This window comes from Amphiura filiformis, chromosome 14 (assembly GCF_039555335.1).
Source record: "Amphiura filiformis chromosome 14, Afil_fr2py, whole genome shotgun sequence".
In the NCBI taxonomy this organism is placed as follows: Eukaryota; Metazoa; Echinodermata; class Ophiuroidea; order Amphilepidida; family Amphiuridae; genus Amphiura; species Amphiura filiformis.
Genome location: NC_092641.1, coordinates 61,052,845 through 61,063,791, shown reverse-complemented (window position 1 = coordinate 61,063,791; position 10,947 = coordinate 61,052,845).

Sequence of the window (10,947 nt, the reverse complement as noted above, 5' to 3'; positions counted from 1 at the left end):
GTGATTTCATTTTGTTTCTTAACAAAATGTAGGCCTACACGAGTAGAATAAGTCTTTGAAATCTCATTTTTTCAGGATATCTCAAATAAATGTTTAAAAATAAACATTTAGGCTAAATGTTGGTTATAAAGGGTATAAAATAGTTTAATAATATTCAGAAAACATTTTTAACCTGATGCAAAACATTTTAACATGTTATTAAACTTGTGTTAAGATATATTTTGCAGAAATGTTTGCCAACGTTTGAAATCATTTTTAAAATGCTGTTTTAGTACAGTGTTTTTCATAATAGAACGTTTCAAAATTGTTTTCATGACCTTTATATAATCAGACAGTTAAAAGTTATTCACACATTTTGACCACGACGCAACCTATTACAACATGCTTATAACGTTTTAAAAACATTTTTTGTTTGCTGGGAAAAGACACATTTCCAGGGTGGTAACCATATAACTCCCATTTTTGTTTATACCGCCTAAAATTTCACTGGGGTTTTAAGATATGAACTTTCACCTGCCACCAAAAATTAATGTACATTTTGATGATGGGGTAACGGTGGAGGGCTGAGGTTGGCACTCTAGTCAAGTTTGTTCCTGAATACTATATTTATTAGGTTTAACTTGACAAGATTCATCTTGAAAACAAAAAGTCTTTTTATTGTTTACTAACCTTACAGTTTAGTTCATCTTACTTCTAGTCTTTTTTTACTAACCTGACAAGCTCTGACAGTTTGGGCCATAATTAGTAGAAGGCTATCAAGCCTACAGGTCCGTAGCCAGGGGGAGGGAGAGGTCTGCTTTGTTAGTAAAAATAGCCAAATTGGCCCCAAAATGTTATGGTCTTCAGGAGAGGGTCATACACGTGACTTAAATGGTAGGCCAGCTCGCGGGATGGAGCTGTGTTACCACCAGCAAAGAGGATGGGTTACCTATAATATCACTCAGGCTGAAGAAGTATATGTCGTCCAAGACGTACGAAACTCGGGACGAAACTCAGGTCACTATCAATATTTTGGTTTTGAAAGATGAAAACCCCAAAATCTGTACAAACCTGATGAATCTCTTCATAAATATACCCAAAATCATGAACTTTCTGTGCAATTTGTTAAAAAATAGGATCCAAAAATCAATTGCAACGGGGATAAAGGTCTACTTTTGGCCAGAATAAAGATTTCTCTTGAAACTAAGGCTGATGTCGATTACAAACAATTAGAGAAAAGCTTAAGATATGCTTAACATGATAACATCGCCATTATTTGCCATGAAATAAGTTCAAATAACTGCATCGGTTTTCTATTTCATTTCTAAGTGGTGTAGATGATCTGTCCATTATAAATTCTAATATTCTGATGATATGGTAATATTTTGACGCATAACGTCATAATACGTTTGTGAAGATTATCATTCATCCAGGTAGTAAACAGTATAATCTAGTCAACTGGACTTACTATTTTTGAGAGGATGGGTTACCTATAATATCACTCAGGCTGAAGAAGTATATGTCGTCCAAGACGTACGAAACTCGGGACGAAACTCAGGTCACTATCAATATTTTGGTTTTGAAAGATGAAAACCCCAAAATCTGTACAAACCTGATGAATCTCTTCATAAATATACCCAAAATCATGAACTTTCTGTGCAATTTGTTAAAAAATAGGATCCAAAAATCAATTGCAACGGGGATAAAGGTCTACTTTTGGCCAGAATAAAGATTTCTCTTGAAACTAAGGCTGATGTCGATTACAAACAATTAGAGAAAAGCTTAAGATATGCTTAACATGATAACATCGCCATTATTTGCCATGAAATAAGTTCAAATAACTGCATCGGTTTTCTATTTCATTTCTAAGTGGTGTAAGTGTTTTGTTTGACCATTATTAGGCTTTTCATGACCGTATAATTGATATATTATTATTTGTGGTCAGGGCCGGATTTAACTTTTTGGGGGCCCTGGGCCAGGCCAAAATTTGGAGGCCCCAAACGCACCGTGAGGAAAGCATGTGCACTCAAGTGACCAAGTTTTTAGATTTTACTTGACAGTTGCGCGCGAAGCGCTTGAAAAAAAATTCAACTTTAGCCTGAATTGAAGCTGATTTGCTATATAACAGGCATGTGCGCGAAGCGCGCAAAATTTTGCAATTTTTATAGGCTATTTTGGCCCAAAACATGGTGTTTTTCGCTAAAATGGAAGACGACACTGCACAGGGCAATTTTGGGGCCCCCCAAATTTGGGGGCCCTGGGCCCGGGCCCATCTGGCCCTATGGTAAATCCGGCCCTGTTTGTGGTGCAAGACCACAAAATTGACACACACACAAATGAATAACACCCACTCAAATTTTGAGAAAACAGAAATATTTATTTCCCAAAAATATCGAAGCATGAAAATATGATATCATTATTTTATAGCTACATTCAGTGTACATTATAGAACATAGATCAACATTAGTTGGTTAATTCAGCTTAACCTCCATCTGTACAGAGCATGATTCAAATTTTTAAACATTATTTTACACAATATTTTTATATAAAAATCTCAATTTTCATATACACCAAATCGTCTTTAAGTATACAGTGATTTGAGTAAGTACATACAAAAATAATATAGCATCAACAAGCTATTTAAAATGTTATTTTTATCACAACATTTTCTTTATCTTATACTATTTCCCTCTTAATTTCAAAAGTTTGTAGTTTTCTATTTTACATTCACTAAAACATGGTTAACTGTCTTAAAATAGAGATAACTCTTTTAAACATTTTTATAATTAACCGCTAACCAGGTTTGAAAATTAAAAAACATGGACCACTACTTCGAATGGTCCATATTGAAATGTTCGTAACGGAAAAGAAAATCATGAACCAAACTGAATAATAAATCTATATACTAGTAAAGAAGTAATGAAACGATTTCCCTTAAAAACACATGAAGATATCTGTCAATTAAATTGTTATAGAACCTTTGAGTTTGATTCAACTCAATTTTATCCATTCCAACATGGGTAATTGATAAGTATACAATTATATTTTGTGCATGTTAACAGCGAAATCAGACACCAAATAATACCTGATGTAGTAGTTTGTATCAACACCATTTTAATCAAAGATTGATCAGTTTCTAAAATAAATCATGGTGTTGTTTAAGTATTCCATGCAAAACCCATCATTTTTATCACAAAATTAACTAGTAGTAACCCTATTGGTTTTGGATATGGATTGTCTTTAAAATTACATAATAATATCAAATATCGCCCCCTTTATGCTGCTTTGTGAAAAAACGAGAGCATTTTCGGCGTAAATGTGAATAAATAGCCAAATTTGCAAACCAATACCTTGGTATACGTGAATTGCATTCTGGGTAGGCAAGCAACAACAACCATTTCCGTTCGTATGACGAATGTAATGCTGACATGCTGTACAATCAATGCCCGGCCCGTATTGAACGAAAAATATTTGTTTTTTTTCGTACCGTTTCAGAAAAAAAGGAAACAAAATATATTTCCCCTTGCAATATGTACATTTCAAATGAATATAAAAAAGTTTGGGTTAAAAATGGAGAGGAAAAAATAACATTCCGACACCGGATTTTGAACCGGTTACCTCTCGGGTACATTGTAGAAACTTGAAGCGCGCGCTAACCGACTGAGCTAATCGGCCCGCTGCCTTCATCGTGGAAATTTTATAATTAAATACGGCACACCGTCTAGACGCGCCTCCTCAGCAGTTAGTGTGGTTCGCTTTTTCACAGAATGTGTATGACGCGAAACCAAAGTAGCTGTTGAGGCGACTGATATTACGAGCTATTTCGTTCATAATTCCCGCCCAGAAATCCAAAGTATTTACCATTGTTTACAAACTGGTATACCTGTAAAAGCCGCTGTGTTTCATGATTTCTCCGAAATACATCGACTTGGAGCGTCAAATTTCAGGATAGTAATGAGAAAAATAGTATCTATTATGTGATACCAAAACCTCATCAACAATGAAAAAAATCGGGGATGATGCTGTCGATCGGGTTACGGACCTTTAAACTGAACAATATTATTTATAACAAACTAGTTGATTATTTTGTTTTCTATATGTTTGCAAATTTGACTCCAGTCTCTCACACAATGTTTGACAACACACCTAAATTATCACATACTCGTAATGCAGTCAATAATAACCTCATAAGGAATGCATCTGTGTCAGAGCCTGACTGGGATGATGTAAGAAAAAAACACCTGTGAAAGTAAGTTTGCTTTGAAACTAGTGTAATTGAAAATGTTTGCAATTTTCAGAGCATGTGACATACCGTAGAATTCCATCTACAAGCATATGCCTCTAAAGTCTAAACCCTCACAAAAAATACAATAGATTGTTCTTATAATATTACATGTTTGTACAGCAGCCTGCATCAGTAATATAGTTGCTCAAACTCCAAATGTTTTTCTGGAGGGTGTCTGCCTTTCGTCTCTTTTCTAAAAAAAAAAAGCATATGCTTGTACATGGAATTCTATATTGCAGAATGCTATGAAATGTCGTTTTCTTCACCAAATTACATGAAACATGAATAAAAGTGTTTCTGAGCAGAAACTGGTTTCAACACAATATATCATGAATTTATTCGGTGCACCTTTTTTAGTAGGAATCCAGAACTATTAAGATGCATTTTACTTTCTAAGATTGAGTAATGTCTGCATGGTAATAAGCCGTTATGAAGGCTACTGGCTAATTACCTAATTAAAAAGTCCTCTGTGTACTTAAAATGCATTGCATGCATAGACCTTGTTGCTAATCAGCATTCATTAAGTGCACAACCCATCAAATACAAATCAGTAGGCCTACATGTATGTTGGTTTTTTTCCAAAAATTTTCAGAAAGTTGTTCAAACGTTTCATGTAGGGTAATTAAACGTTTCAAAGCATCCTGTATCAAAAATGTTTTTATAATGTAGTCAATGTAACACTGTAAAAATTTGATAGTTAGCATACATGTATGTGCTTACTATCGAGCGATTTTAAAACATGCAAACATAAAAAGCCCCATCAACAAAAGTGTAAAGGATTTTGAGCAAATCATTGATACAGATAGTACTTATATACGACAAGTAAACCTGCACAAATGTGTCTCAACCCATTAGCTCAGTTGGTAAAGCACCAGACTTTGGTACAATTTCATGTTTTCAAAAGCGCTTGATAGTAAGCACATATGCTAACTATCGATATTTTACAGTATATATTTGCAAAAATTTAATAATTTGTCAACACTTACATAACATATTGTTAAAAGTTTTGAAATTGTTTTGAAAATGTTTAATAACTTTTATGTAACAGAACATTAAAAGCATTTTACTGACAACAGTTATGTGCCCATTTCAAAAACGTTACAAAACTTGAAACACTTTTACATAATGTATTTAGCAAATCATTCAACATCCTTTGCTTGGTTTTTTTTTCAACTGAACACTGTACTACATGCATATTACAGAAAGCCACGACTTTTTTGTTGGTTAGTTTTTCTGTGTACCGTTGACAACTTAAGAAAGCATGACTATACAAAACAATGGGAAATTTATAGGACTATATAATCAAAAACAGGTTTTTGCACCAAGCAAACCAAACTGGTATAACATTAACAAACTTATCAAATACAGAAGTATACTTATGTACTTTAAAACTGTAAAGAGCAAAGACAATTATACCCTTTTTTAATAATGGTGTGCATGATACTTTCTTTCGAGTGCATAATGGAAGGTTATCTGCATTTTGTATCTTACTTTACCTTCCCCCCCCCCCACAACACATGACTTGAGGAAACCCATGAAAAACAGAAATTGAAACAACCAAATGAATCTGAAGAAAGGAAACAAATTATCTCATATACGACTTTGATATAAAATTGGATCGGTTGAGCCCATATTTATTGGTCGAGCTATGAGTTTTAAAATATTGGACGAGACGTAGTCGAGTCCAATATTTTAAAACTCATAGCGAGACCAATAAATAATGGCGTAAAGCATCCAATTTTATCATTATTATGTTTTGGATCCAATATTATCACAACTTGGATCCATCAAAACATAATAATGTCAAAATATGGTGGCAGAATGCTATTCTGGTTTCCATATATATATAGCAAATAAATTACATCCCACCTCATGGTAGACATGCCCTTCATTTAAATAATCTCCCACACAGGGGGGTGTAGATTTCAAATGGAGCCACCCATTCAGGTAACCCCATTTGAAATTCATGCTTCTTGTGTGGAAGATAAAGGTCATGTCTTCCATAGAGGGTATGGATTTTACATGGAATAGCCCAAGACAGTAGGGTTGGTTGATATGCCATTACATTGTGCACTTGCCTATATTATGAGTTTGACATGCTCAGTCTCCTTAAATTTCTTCAACATTTTCACACAATTTTTCCTTTAAACATATCATTCCTGACATAAGTTTCAATTTCCTGCAATCACCATAGCAACTGGTGTGTATTATTGACATTCTCACTTAGTTTAACAAGTTTCCACTATGTCATACCATACAAAGGTTAACAAAATATCACCTAAGCCAGAGCAACTCTTTGAACATGAAAACGTTCAGAAAGTGTTACGCCCGAAGTTTAACAGGGTGCATATTGACATACATCAGCAAGTCACATCACACTTATTACATTAGTATTTGATCACAAGTGTCAAACAGAATATGGACCTGAAAGAAGCAACTTGACTTTGTAAAACTTTTCAAAATAACACTATTTTATACATACATTACATGAGATATGGACCCAAACAAGATATTAAGGAAGCCTTTGAAATTATGGTAGTGTTCCAGGCAATGAATCATTGCATGTCCCTTTTCAAAGCAAAACCATACTCTACCCAGCAAAATGCATGTTTTGAACAAAACGTTAAATTATCAAGTTATAAAAGGGTACAAAGGTGTGAAACGTTTTGTAACATTTCAAAACATTTTGGAAAACTTGCTGGAAAACATTCTAATATAATGTTACTTATGAGTTGACAAAATATTTTGTTGCAAAAATATTTGCCAACAAATATGTTTTCTCATATAAAATGTATTCACGACCTTTATACAACTCGCCATTCAAATATTAAAATGTTTTTACTAAAACCAAAGCCTTTTCATAACATATTTATAACATTTTAAAACTATTTTTGTGTGAACAAATTATGTTATACTGTTAAATACATCATATCCACCTCAATTGATTGCACCTGTATCTCTACAGCTTTCATAACATTGCTAGACTTCATCAATACCTTGTCTGGTACCCTTTTGTTTAAACTGTCACAATTATAAAAGGCACATAGATGGAAGTGTTGTACTGATTCATAGCTACAAGATTCACACATATATTCATGACACATAAACATAATAAACACTTGTTGCTTCCTAACAGAGTACACTTATCATATCAAAAATACATGGCTGCCATCAAATGTTTATTTTGATACTATTTCCTTTAAACGTTGTTGCTAGCTATTATGTGATCCTCCACCACAAATGGGATGTGATGGCGGCATTTTCACTTTTGAGATATTTGGACAGGCATCTTTTCCTCAAAATAAGCTTTACATTAATATGTGTTTGTTTGCAACAATCTACAATCAATGTAATCATGCAGTAAACAACATAGCAGATAACGAGTAGATTTTAACTTTAATTTTCCTATAGAAGTCCTTTTCAGAGGGCTGAGATATTGGTACTCTAGCGAGTACCACGTCTAAAAATTGCACTCGCTAGAGTACCAAAAGCTCAGCCCTCTGAAAAGGACTTCTATCGGAAAAGATAAAACCCTACTCTTGTTTACCAACCCAGAGTACCGAGTAATTTCAAAACATAGCACATAATGTATGTTTATTTGGTAGGCAAATATTTTGAATCTTTTAATCAGTCTATTTCAAAGTAAAAGGCAGTAAATGCAACTAATTAACAAAACAGATATAGTGTTTTTACTTTGCATGCTAGACCTGGGGAACATATCTAGGGTTACAATAACTCAAAATGTTCAAATTGGACATCTACAAGATGTGATTACACACCTAATGGCAGCTATTCTAGACATCGTTATTGGACCTTGTCGTCACATTAATGTCACATACGCCTACATTCACAAGTCTGATGTGTTACAATTGTCTAATAAGGCGTAATGGGGCGTGATATTGTTACATACAACTCAACAAGATGAGAGACGAAAATAGCCATTGGCCTCGATATAATGCATGACTTATTTTTTCATTTTTAATTTGACATTAAAAATTGTCTCACCCACCTGATTCTAGATAATCGAACAGACAGTGACAGGTGCATGGCTAGGTGGGTGCTAAAAACAGTGTATCTGCTGTGCTTAGTGCAGCAACTGCTGCCTTTTACTTTAGAATAGACAGATTCAACATATTAAATTGCATACCATGTCAAAGGGTTGTATCTGCTATCCTATTTGTATGTAGTTACTGCATTTTTACTATGTGGACAGACTGATTCAAAACACCCGTCTCCTAAGTAAGAAGACAGTAACTTATATGTCATTTACTTGTAGTTACTGCATTTTTACTTTGTGGACAGACTGATTCTAACCTGTTTCCTAAGTAAGAAGATAGTATCTTATATGTTATTTACTTGTAGTTATTGCATTTTTACTTTATAAGTAGACTGATTCAAAACACATGTTTCCCGAGTAAGAAGACAGTATCTTGTTTGTAGATACTGTAGTTTTGCTTTGGAGGGCATATGGGCTATTCCAGTTGTAATCCTCACACCCCCTATGGAAGACATATCCTTCAATCTCCCACATAGGGGGTGTAGATTTCAAATGGAGTCACCCATTCAGGTAACTCCATTTGAACTTCACACTCCCTGTATGAAGATTAATGGTATGCCTTCCACAGGGGGTGTGTGGATTTCAACCGGAATAGCCCAAATGTGTGGTGTAGCTTGGCTGTGCATATGGAGATTATAATGACAACAACTGGTACTTAATTAGGATACTTTTAATTGATAAAATTATTTATAATTAATAAGATTTAATTAGAATTGCATTGTATCTTTGCTTTATACTGGCACCTGATGAGTGTCAAAGGATATGGAATATCAACAGGTGGATGAAAATTAAGACTATTTGATACTAAATTGGTGCAACTGATATTAAAGATTAAAAATAATAAAAAAATCTTTCTCATTTCACCCACATTAACATAGTCAACAACAATCGGCAGATGTTTCATAACTACGGACATAAGTGTTATGTGGGCGTGTTATGAAAGAGAGGTGATTTTGAATAAGAGAAAAACATGACCATTCTAATTTGTACTAGACTGGTGAAAATAAAACTGACAACCAAATAGATAGTCCACCCCAAAGAAGTTATCTTACACTTCCCATAATGCATTTCTACCATTTTTCTGTTCTGATTTGCTTTCTAGTGCAACATGGGTCGATAGTGACGAAATGTACTGCAATGAACAGAGCACATCCAGATCTTGCAAAATATGATTAATTCTTGACTATCAACCCATGTTCAGTCAGTCTATTCTCAAAATTAAAACAAAGGGAAGCTGTACAAAGTAATAAAGGTTATCCTTGTTCTATAAGCTGCATATCCTATCAACGACTGCTATACCTTGTTTAGGACTTTCAAAAGAAGTCCTTGCATGTGCAACCATCACTGTTTCAAAATATCCCGCCAAAGTCATGCAGGTAACTCCGAGGTTGTGCATTGAATTGGTTTGAATGAGGAATACTACGGGAACCAGCGCCTTTTGTTAGAAGTCACACATGAGTTAAGTGGATAACCTCTATTGCAGTGTGATTTGATGAATGAGGAGATGTATCATGTTGCAAAGGATTCTGGGAAGGGTAAGATATTTTCTCTGGTCCATCCCTTATTGTGCTATTGTTGTTAAAATCTTAATCTTCAACACAGGGGGTGTAGATTTCAAATGAGGTTACCTGAATGGGTGACTCCATTTGCAATCTACACCCCCTGTGTGATAGATCATGGTCATGTCTTACACAGAGTGTGTATGGATTTCAACTGAAATAGCCCAAAAGTAGCAGGTGTTATAAGGTTAAAACAATATCTCACAAAGCCAGTCCACACAACCGTATTATTTGCTATCAAACATATTGTATAATAATTTTCTGATTGTGCTCAATCAAAATGTCAATAGTTCCATTTAAAATCCACACTACACACTACCCCTGTGGAAGATTTAGCTAAAATCTTCCACAGAGGGAGTATACATTTCAAATAGAATAGATGAATGGGTAACTTCCATTTGAAATACTTACTCCAGTTACGGAGGATACGGGTAAAGCCATTATACAGGGGGAGTATGGGTTTCAAAATAACTGTTATTACATTTGAAAAACATACTCCCCCTATGGAATATATTTCCAAATTCTTCCACAGGGGTAGTGTGGATTTCAACTGGAAAAGCCCATTAATGACAACTCCTTTATTATTCTCAACAATAAATCATCTATACTTGTTGATGCAATGAGTTAAATAGAATTTTATAAACTTGATTTATCTTTCCCATTAAAAAGTCATCCTTTCTAGATAACAGTGTCATTTTGTGGATTAATTGAATGAAGATAAATGATAATAAAATTGGAATTCAAGTCCGTGTGATCTAAATCTGCGCTTAGTTACCCGAGATGCTCTCTCTCTAATATTGGACACACAAACGTCAGTGCAGGCATTGACGTATATAGGTCTAAGCAAACCATGGTTTGAAGTGTGTATTGGAAGAGCAAATAGGTCAACACACTTAAGCGGGCTTCAGACTCCGAGTATTGTACGTACAATATTGTATGTACAATATGTACGTTATTTAATCTAATGCGTTATTTATTTCAGTAATGTTTAAGTTCTAACGAATGTTTGATGACGAAAAATCGATAATATGTTACATGTAATATCTAGTAGAAATATATTATCGATT